Raw genomic sequence first — 9480 nt, 5'->3', positions numbered from 1 at the left:
AAAGTGTGATCGCCCCCTCTTGCAAGGTAAATTTAGCGTCTGCTCACGGCTGCCAAATTAGAAAGTTACCTGAGAAATCTCTCCAGTTCAGTAACCACTGATGGTTCCTTGTGCATTCACGACCTCTTGGCAGCTTTGGCTGGAATTGAAGACCTCATTCCCAGCTCAGAGCCAAATTTACCTTTAAGAGCACATTAAAGCCTTGGCAAAGAAGCAACTGTAGATTGGGCTTTGTGAAAAATTGATCTTGCCAACCATGTTCGTCTGCTGTGTAATAATTTTGTTGGATGTCTGTAAACGTGATTTGAATATAAATGACAATATATTCCTGTCAGGATGAAAGGAAAGGCTGGTAAGTGTAGGGAATGCTGGATGAATAAAGAAATTGAGGGTTTGATTAAGAAAAATAAGGAAGCATTTGTCAGGTAGACACAGGATAGATCGAGTGAATCCTTGTAAGAGCGTAAAGGCAGTAGGAGTATGCTTAAGAGGGAAATCAGGAGGGCAAAAAGGGGACATGAAATAGCTTTGGCAAATAGAGAAGAATCCAAAGGGTTTTTACAAATACATTAAGGACAAAAGAGTAACTAGGGAGAGGTTAGGGCCCCTCAAAGTTCAGCAAGGCGGCCTTTGTGTGGAGCTGCAGGAGATTGGGGAGCTACTAAACGAGTATTTTGCATTAGTGTTTACTGTGGAAAAGGTCAAGAAAGATATAGAATGTAAGGAAATAGATAGTGATATCTTGAAAAATGTCAATATTTCAGAGGAGAAAGTGCTGAATGTCTTGAAACACGTAAAAATGGATAAATCTCCAGGACCTAATCAGGTGTACCCTAGAACTTTGTGGGAAGCTAGGGAAGTGATTGCTGGGCCTCTTGCTGCGATATGTGTATCATCAATAGTCTCAGATGTGGTGGCGGAAGACTGGAGGTTGGCTAATGTGGTACCACTATTTAAGAAAGGTGGTAAGGACAAGCCAGGAAACTATAGACTGGTGCACCTGACATCGGTGGTGGGCAAGTTGTTGGAGGAGTCCTGATAGACAGGGTGTACATATTATTTGGAAAAGCAAAGGCTGATTATGGATAGTCAACATGGCTTTGTGCATGGGAAATCATATCTCACAAACTTGATTGAGTTTTTTCAAGAAGCAATGAAGAGGATTGGTGAGGGCAGAGTGGTAGAGGTGATCTATATGGACTTCAGTTAGGCTTTCAACAAGGTTCCTGGTGGGAGACTGGTTAGCAAGGTTAGATCTCATGGAATAGAGGGAAAACTATCCATTTGAATACAGAACTGGCTCAAAGGTAGAAGACCGAGAGTGGTGATGGACTGTTGTTTTTCAGACTGGAGGTCTGTGATCAGTGAAGTGCCACAAGGATCGGTGCTGGGTCTACTACTTTTCATCATTTATATAAATGATTTGAATGTGAGCATAAGAGGTATAGTTAGTAAGTTTGCAGGTGACACCAAAATTGGAAGTGTAGTAGACAGCGAAGAGGGTTACCTCAATTACAACAGGATTTTGATCAGATGGGCCAATGGGCTGAGGAGTGGCAGTTGGAGTTTAATTTAGATAAATATGAGGTGCTGCACTTTGGGAAAGCAAATCATAGCAAGACTTATACCCTTAATAGTAAGGTCCTAGGGAGTGATATTAAACAAAGTGACCTTGGAGTGCAGGTTCATAGCTCCTTGAAAGTACTGTTGCAGATATATAGGATAGTGCAGAAGGCGTTTAGTATGCTTTCCGTTATTGGTCAGAGTTTGGAGTACAGCAGCTTGGAGGTCATGTTGCAGCTGTACAGGACATTGGTTAGGCCACTTTTGGAATATTACGTGCAATTCTGGTCTTCTTCCTATTGGAAGGATGTTGTGAAACTTGAAAGGGTTCAGAAAAGATTTACAAGAATGTTGCCAGGGTTGGAGGATTTGAGCTATAGGGAGAGGCTGAACAGGCTGGGGCTGTTTTACCTGGAGCGTAAGAGGTTGAGGGGTGACCTTATAGAGGTTTATAAAATCATGAGGAGCATGGATAGGATAGTCATGATTTGGAGATGCCAGTGTTGGACTGGGTTGTACAAAGTTACAAATCTCACAACACCAGGTTATAGTCCAACAGGTTTAACTGGAAGCACTAGCTTTTGGAGCAGTGCTCCTTCATCAGGTGGTTGTGGAGCAGCCTGATGAAGGAGCAGCGCTCTGAAAGCTAGTGCTTCCAGTTAAACCTGTTGAACTATAACCTGGTTTTGTGTGATTTTTAACTATGGATAGGATAAACAGACAAAGTCTTTTCCCTGGGGTGGGGAAGTCCAGAACTAGAGGGCGTAGGTTTAGGGTGAGAGGGGAAAGATATAAAAGAGATCTAAGGGGCAATTTTTTCATGGTGAGTGTGTAGAATGGTCTGCCAGAGGAAGCAGTGGAAGCTGGTACAATTGCAACATTTACAAGGCATCTGGATGGATATATGAAAAGAAAGGGTTTGGAGGGATGTGGGCCGGATGCTGGCAGGTGGGACTAGATTGGGATGGAATATCTTGTCGGCACGGATAAGTTGGATTGAAGGTTCTGTTTCCGTCCTGTCCATCTCTTTGATTCTGTGACTCTACTGTTTCCTTTCAATCAGTTATATAGATTCCTGAATACTTCCAGAAAATAACAAAACAATTATGTAGCAGATTACAGCCGTCACACATTATGTCAAATCTTACAGCACAAAAGTGGGTCATCCAATTTTTTAGGAGAAAGCGAGGACTGAAGATGCTGGAGTTCAGAGCTGAAAATGTGTTGCTGGAAAAGCGCAGCAGGTCAGGCAGCATCCAAGGAGCAGGAGAGTCGACGTTTCGGGCACGAGTCCTTCTTCAGGAATGAGGAAAGTGTGTCCAATAGGCTAAGATAAAAGGTAGGGAGGAGGGACTTGGAGGAGGGGCGTTGGAAATGCGATAGGTGGAAGGAGGTCAAGGCAAGGGTTTCCTCATTTCCCCTCCCCCCACCTTGTTTCAGTTGAATCCCTCGAACTCAGCACCGCCTTCCTAACCTGCAATCTTCTTCCTGACCTCTCAGCCCCCATCCCCTCTCCGGCCTATCACCCTCACCTTGACCTCCTTTCACCTATCGCATTTCCAACACCCCTCTCCCAAGTCCCTCCTCCCTACCTTTTATCTTAGCCTGCTGGACACACTTTCCTCATTCCTGAAGAAGGGATCATGCCCGAAACGTCGACTCTCCTGCTCCTTGGATGCTGCCTGACCTGCTGCGCTTTTCCAGCAACACATTTTCAGCATCCGATTTTTTTCCCAATGTTTCTGCAACTCACAAGATTCCAATTATTTTATCTATTCCTGTCAATCTATCCTTTCATTATTTTGTCCCTTGTACCAAGATTTTGTTCAAGGCATCTCCACAGATAATCTAGGCAGTTTTACATTAAACGCTCCTGGTGCCTAGCCAGTAATTAATCATTACTAATGATCTTTCATTAACATGAGAAATTTTGCATTTGTTAATGCCTTTGACATCCAAACTGTGGTCCAGTTACACAGTGCGATTTATTTTCCATTGTGGACATCAAACGCAGATTGCATGATTGCTTTGTTGAGCACCTCTGCTCAGTCCACAGTTACAACCTCCAGTTTCCAGTTGCCTAGTTATCCCCTATCTATCTTATGCTGGCCATCTTAATATTGGCTCCAAATCAGCAATTCCTCTATTTTAAAATGTTCATCTTTATTTTAAACTCTCTGCATGACCTCCGTGCTCTCTTTGCTGGTAACAGCTTTCATTCTTTCAACTCTGCATTTCTCTAATTCCAGCCTCTTTTCACCAGTCTTGAGCACTCCACCTTTGGCGAACAAACCTTCAACTGCCTCCACCTCATCCTCTGGAATTCCCACCTTATACCTTTTCTCTTTCTTTATTTCTCTTCTTTAAAAATGTTCATTAAAATCTACCTCCTTGAAGTGCAATGATCAATGAAGTCAATAGGTAAATGGGAGAATCATGCAGGAAGGTCTGCAAGACAGCTAAATGTTGAATACATTAATCTCAAATGAGCAGAAAGTGAAAAGATTTACAAAAGGGAAATCACACATGACAAATCTACTGGAATTCTTCAAGGATGTAACAAATAGAGTTGATGAGGGGAACAAATGGATATGGTTTATTTAGCTTTTCAGAAGGCTTTTGACAAAGTCCACTATAAGAGATGAATGTATAAAATGAAAGTGCATGAGATTGGGGGCAGTGTATTGAGATGAAGAGAAAATTGGTTAGTATACTGAAAACAAAGAAAAATTTTTTTTTTCTGAATGGCAGCAGTGACCAGTGGAGTACCATGGGGATTGGTACTGGGGTCACAGCTATTCACAATGTATGTTAATAGTTTAGATGAGGAAACTAAATGCAATATCTCAAAATTTGCAGATGACACAAAATTGAAAGGGTGAGGTGTGAGGAGGATGCAGAGATGTTACAGTGTGATTTGGATAGGCTGAGTGAGTGGGCAAATGCATAGCAGATGTAGCATGATGTGGATAAATGTAATGTTATCCACTTTGGTAGCAAAAACAGGAAAGCAGATTATTATTTGAATGGTAATCAATTGAGAGAAGGGAATATTCCACAAGACCTGGATATTCTCATGCATCAGTCTCTGAATGTAAACACATAGGTGCAGCAGGCACAAGAACAACAGTACAGGAACAAGATGTCTTGCTGCAATTATACAGGGTGCTGGTGAGGCCATATCTGGAATATTGTGTGCAGTTTTAGTCTCCTTATCTGAGGAAAGATGTTGTTGCTATACAGGGACTGCAGCAAGGTTTACCAACTTGATTCCTGGGATGGCAAGACTGACATATGAGGGGATATTGAGTAGGTTAAAATTTCTTTCACTGAAGTCTAGGGAAGATTTCACATTAACATATTAAATTATAACAGGACTAGACAGATTGGATACATGAAGGATGTTCTCAATTATGGGGGAATCCACAACCAAAGGTCCTAGTTTAAAGATAAGGGGTAAACCTTTTAGAACTGAGATGAAGAGAGAGTAAAGCCTATAGAATTCACTACCACAAAAAGTGGTTGAAGCCAAAATATTGTGTTTTCAAAAGAGATAGTTAGATTCATAGATAGAGTCATAGAGATGTATAGTACAGAAATAGACCCTTTGCTCCAACTCCTCCATGGCAACCAAATATCCTAAATTAGATTAGATTACTTACATGGTGGAAACAGGCCCTTCGGCCCAACATGTCCACACCGACCCGCCGAAGGGCAACCCACCCAGACCCATTCCCCTAACACTATGGGCAATTTAGCACGGCCAGTTCACCTAAACTGCGCATTTTTGGATTGTAGGAGGAAACCGGAGCACTTGGAGGAAACCCACGCAGACACGGGGAGAATGTGCAAACTCCACACAGAGAGTCGCCTGAGGCGGGAATTGAACCCGGGTCTCTGGCGCTGTGAGGCAGCAGTGCTACTGTGCTGCCCACCATCTAGTCCCATTTGCCAGCATTTGACTCACATCCCTCTAAATCCTTCCTATTCATGTAACCACCCAGATGTCTTTTCAATGTTATAATTGTGCCAGCCTCCACCACCTCCTCTGGCAGTTCATTCCATAAATGCAGCACCCTCTGCGTGAAAAAAGTTGCCCATTAGGTCCTTTTTAAATCTTTTCCCTCTCACCATAAACATATGCCCTCTAGTTTTGGACTCCCCTTCCTAGAGAAATATCCTTGACTATTTACCCTAAAAAATGCCCTTCATGATTTTATAAACCTCTATAAGGTAACCCCTCAGCCTCTGGCACTTCAGAAGTCTATTCAACCTCTCCCTATACCTCAAACCCTCCAACCCTGGCAACATCCTTGTAAATCCTTTCTGATATGTTTCAAGTTTCATAACAGCTTCCCTATGGCAGTTTGGCCAGAATAGCAGTATTCCAAAGGTACCTAACCAATGTCCTGTACAGATGCAACATGACTACCCAACTCCTAGACTCAATGCACTGAGCAATAAAGGCAAGCGTAAAAATGCCTTCTTCACTATCCTATTGATCTGCAACTCCGCTTTTGAGGAATTATGAATTGGCACCTCAAAGTGTCTTTGTTTGGCAATACTTCCTGTTAAGTGTATAAGTCATGCCCTGATCTGTCTTTCCAAAATGCAGCATCTCATATTTATCTGAATTTATAGCATCCCTACAGTGTGCAAACAGGCCCTTTGGACCAACGTGTCCACACCATCCGTCTGAAGAGTAACCCAGCCAGACCCATTTCTCTACTACTCTACATTTATCCCAGACTAATGCACCTACCTCCAAATCCCTGAACATTATGGGCAATTTAGCAAGGCCAATTTGTCTAATCTGCATATCTTTGGATTGTGGGAGGAAACCAGAGCACCCAGAGAAACCCATGAAGACACAGGGAGAATGTGCAAATGCCACACAGACAGGTGCCTGAGGTGGGAATCAGACCAGGGTCTCTGGCACTGTGAGGCAACAGTGCTAACCACTGAGTCACTGTGTCACCCCATTAAACTCCATCTGCAGCTCTTTGGCCAATTTTCCCATCTAATCAAAGTCCTATTGTATTCCGAGGTAACCTTCTTCTCTGTTTGCCACACCACCAATTTTGGTATCATCTGCAAACTTACTAACCATACCTCCTATGTTCATACAGTTCCTTTGGCTAAAGGGATCAAAGGATATAAGGGGAGGGCATGTTTAAGGTATTGAGTTTGATGATCAACCATGATCATATTGAATGGCAGAACAGCTTGGAGGTATCAAATGATCTATTCCTGCACAAATCTTCTTTGTTTCTATTACAGATGTGAGGTTACATTGTTTAGGTAGGGTGGTATGCATATCAGGAAGTTGGAAGCTGAAGTTTCCATTCATTATTTAATTAGATAGAGCCCAGGATTGCCCACTTAGGTGCTTTCCACAGGTTTCATCACATGACTAGCACCTCCAATAGCTCTGGCTCTGCACTTCTGCTATTAATTACCTGACCTCTCAATCTTCACAATGCACCATATTAATTGCAGATGAATGGATTCTTACTTGCTGATTGGATAACACGAGCAATCAAACCGTATTCTTTACCCATCCCTGATACTTTTCATGTGTGATCAGGAAAAGCACTTGACTGCCCCTTTAATTTTTCTCCTGAATTGCTCACAGTAAAGATTGATCTTCAATTTCTTGATACTATGGGAAATTCTGGAGTGATTCAATAAATTAAGATCTTTTGCTCTACAGTTTCCTAATCACCTCTCTCTTACAAGGATTTACATGGACATTGCCAGAGTTGGAGGATTTAAGATAGTGGGAGAGCTTGAATAGACTGGGGGCTATCTTCCCTGGAATGACAGAGGGTTAGTGGTGACCTTGTAGAGGTTGATGATCCCTCCCTTTGAGAAATATCTTTCCTTCAGATGGTTGGGTTTAAATGAGATGTGAGCATTTGCTGTGGTTTCAGAGATGGTTTATGAACTCTGTCTTGATCTTGCATACTGCCACACATTGAGAATATTGGTTGTTAGCTAGGTGATATAATGAGGGATTGTTGAATCATGCAGCTACCCTCTCTTTACATCTCTCGTGTTCTCTCTTGGTGGTTGCCTTTGTTGATTAAAAGGCCTTGACACCATTTTTTGATGTGAATCATTATTTAGGTTAGGATTGGGTATTTGTTTCCAGGCTGTTGATGTTATTTGAGTTATTGAGAGGCTCTGGTCAAAGTGATTACTGATTTAATTGTAATTGTAATAATTTTTCATGACTGAATATTTGGCTTTTCTTTACTAATGTACTAAATGGTAACTAATTTCATTTTAACTTTTAATGCTGATACTCTGTGTGTTTATTATCATAGCTAAATAGCATTGTAAAGTTATAAACGTACAATTCATTTACGTTTTCCTGATATCCACCAATAAAGTACTTCAAAAGGTTTCTGACAACGAATATGGTTTAAATGAAATGTTATTTTTAAAGTCTGTGAGGCCACATTGGAATGTCACAGAAAACAGAAAATGAAACAGAAAACACAGCAGATAAATCTACCAGTTCTGATAAAATTTAGTTGGGCAGAATGACTAACAATATGCAAGATTATAAAATCTCATAGGAATTTGACATTGAAAGCTGAAGTTAGTATTTACTGGCCAGAAACATTAACTTTCATAATTAGGGGATTTCAACCCATTGATATACGGGGTTACAGTATCAATAAAGTCACCATTGTCAAGGTGAGAATAATGATCCCACAACTTTTTTTCTGGTCTTGCCAATAGATTACACAAACAATACAACTGAAAACCACATATTCAATATCTTTGGTGATTCCTGGCACCAAATTGATTTGCAGGCCCTGGCAACGATGGTAAGTTTGGGTTGGAATGAAATATTATTTCCATTGACTTGAACAACTCCATGATTCTGTGAATGCAGTCTGTTGATGCTCATCTCAGTACTAGTTAGATGTCATTAATAGCTTGTTTATGTGTTAAACATAAACAGAAACTTCCTTAACTGATTGACCATACCCTTGAAGTGTCGGAAGGTTAAAGTGTGGTGGTGAGCCCTTATTGATTGTGGATTGCTGGGGGTCAGCTTTGACAACAGTTGCAAGATTAACAAGGCATCAAAAGTTGATACTGGGTTTAGAGAACTGACTTTTGTGGTTAAGTGTAAGGCCAGCGGCCTGCAAGACTTGCAATTCTGCTTTGACCTCAGCATCATGCTCCAAAGTGTCAGATCTGGGAATGAGGATGTGATCCATGTGACAGCTGATCCCTTTGAGTTTTTCTAAAATGCTGGTCATGGGACGTTGAAAAATCTCAGGTGCCAAAGCAAATCCCAAATTGTAGCTGATTGAAGAAATACCACTCAAGAGGCATGATAAATGCCACTAGTAATTTGGCTTTTTACCTAACTAGCTACAAGAAGCTGCTGAACACATCCAGCTCAATAAAAATCGAACCTTGTACTCATAAGCACAGGGTTTTCTATAGAAAATCATAAGATCTTGCAACATCTGTGGAGAGAAAAACTGTTAACTTTTCAAGTTCAGTATAACTCTTCTTCAGAACAATCATACTGCATTTGAAACGTTAACTTTGTTCCTCTCTCTGTAGAGTTTCTCCAACAATCTGTGTTAGTATCAGATTTCTAGCATCAGCAGTCTCTAGCCTTTATTTGAGCTTGGGTGAGCTTAATGAGGCTATCATCCACACATGGCATGGGGTAGGCCTCACTTTCCAGAGCTTTGTTCAAATGCATGAGCAAGACATAGATGCAAATTGAGTTGTTAGGCTTGGGTACAGGAACCATGCCTGTAGTAAATGCATTGTATTACTCCCGGTACAGCTTGAATTCAATTTATCGTCTCGCCATTTTCAAGAGTTGGTGCAGAAAAGTGGCTTGGCACCTGACCTTAGTCTAATATGGTTAACATTTGG

Source organism: Hemiscyllium ocellatum, chromosome 18, assembly GCF_020745735.1.
Source record: "Hemiscyllium ocellatum isolate sHemOce1 chromosome 18, sHemOce1.pat.X.cur, whole genome shotgun sequence".
In the NCBI taxonomy this organism is placed as follows: domain Eukaryota; kingdom Metazoa; phylum Chordata; class Chondrichthyes; order Orectolobiformes; family Hemiscylliidae; genus Hemiscyllium; species Hemiscyllium ocellatum.
This window is presented reverse-complemented; position numbering follows the sequence as displayed.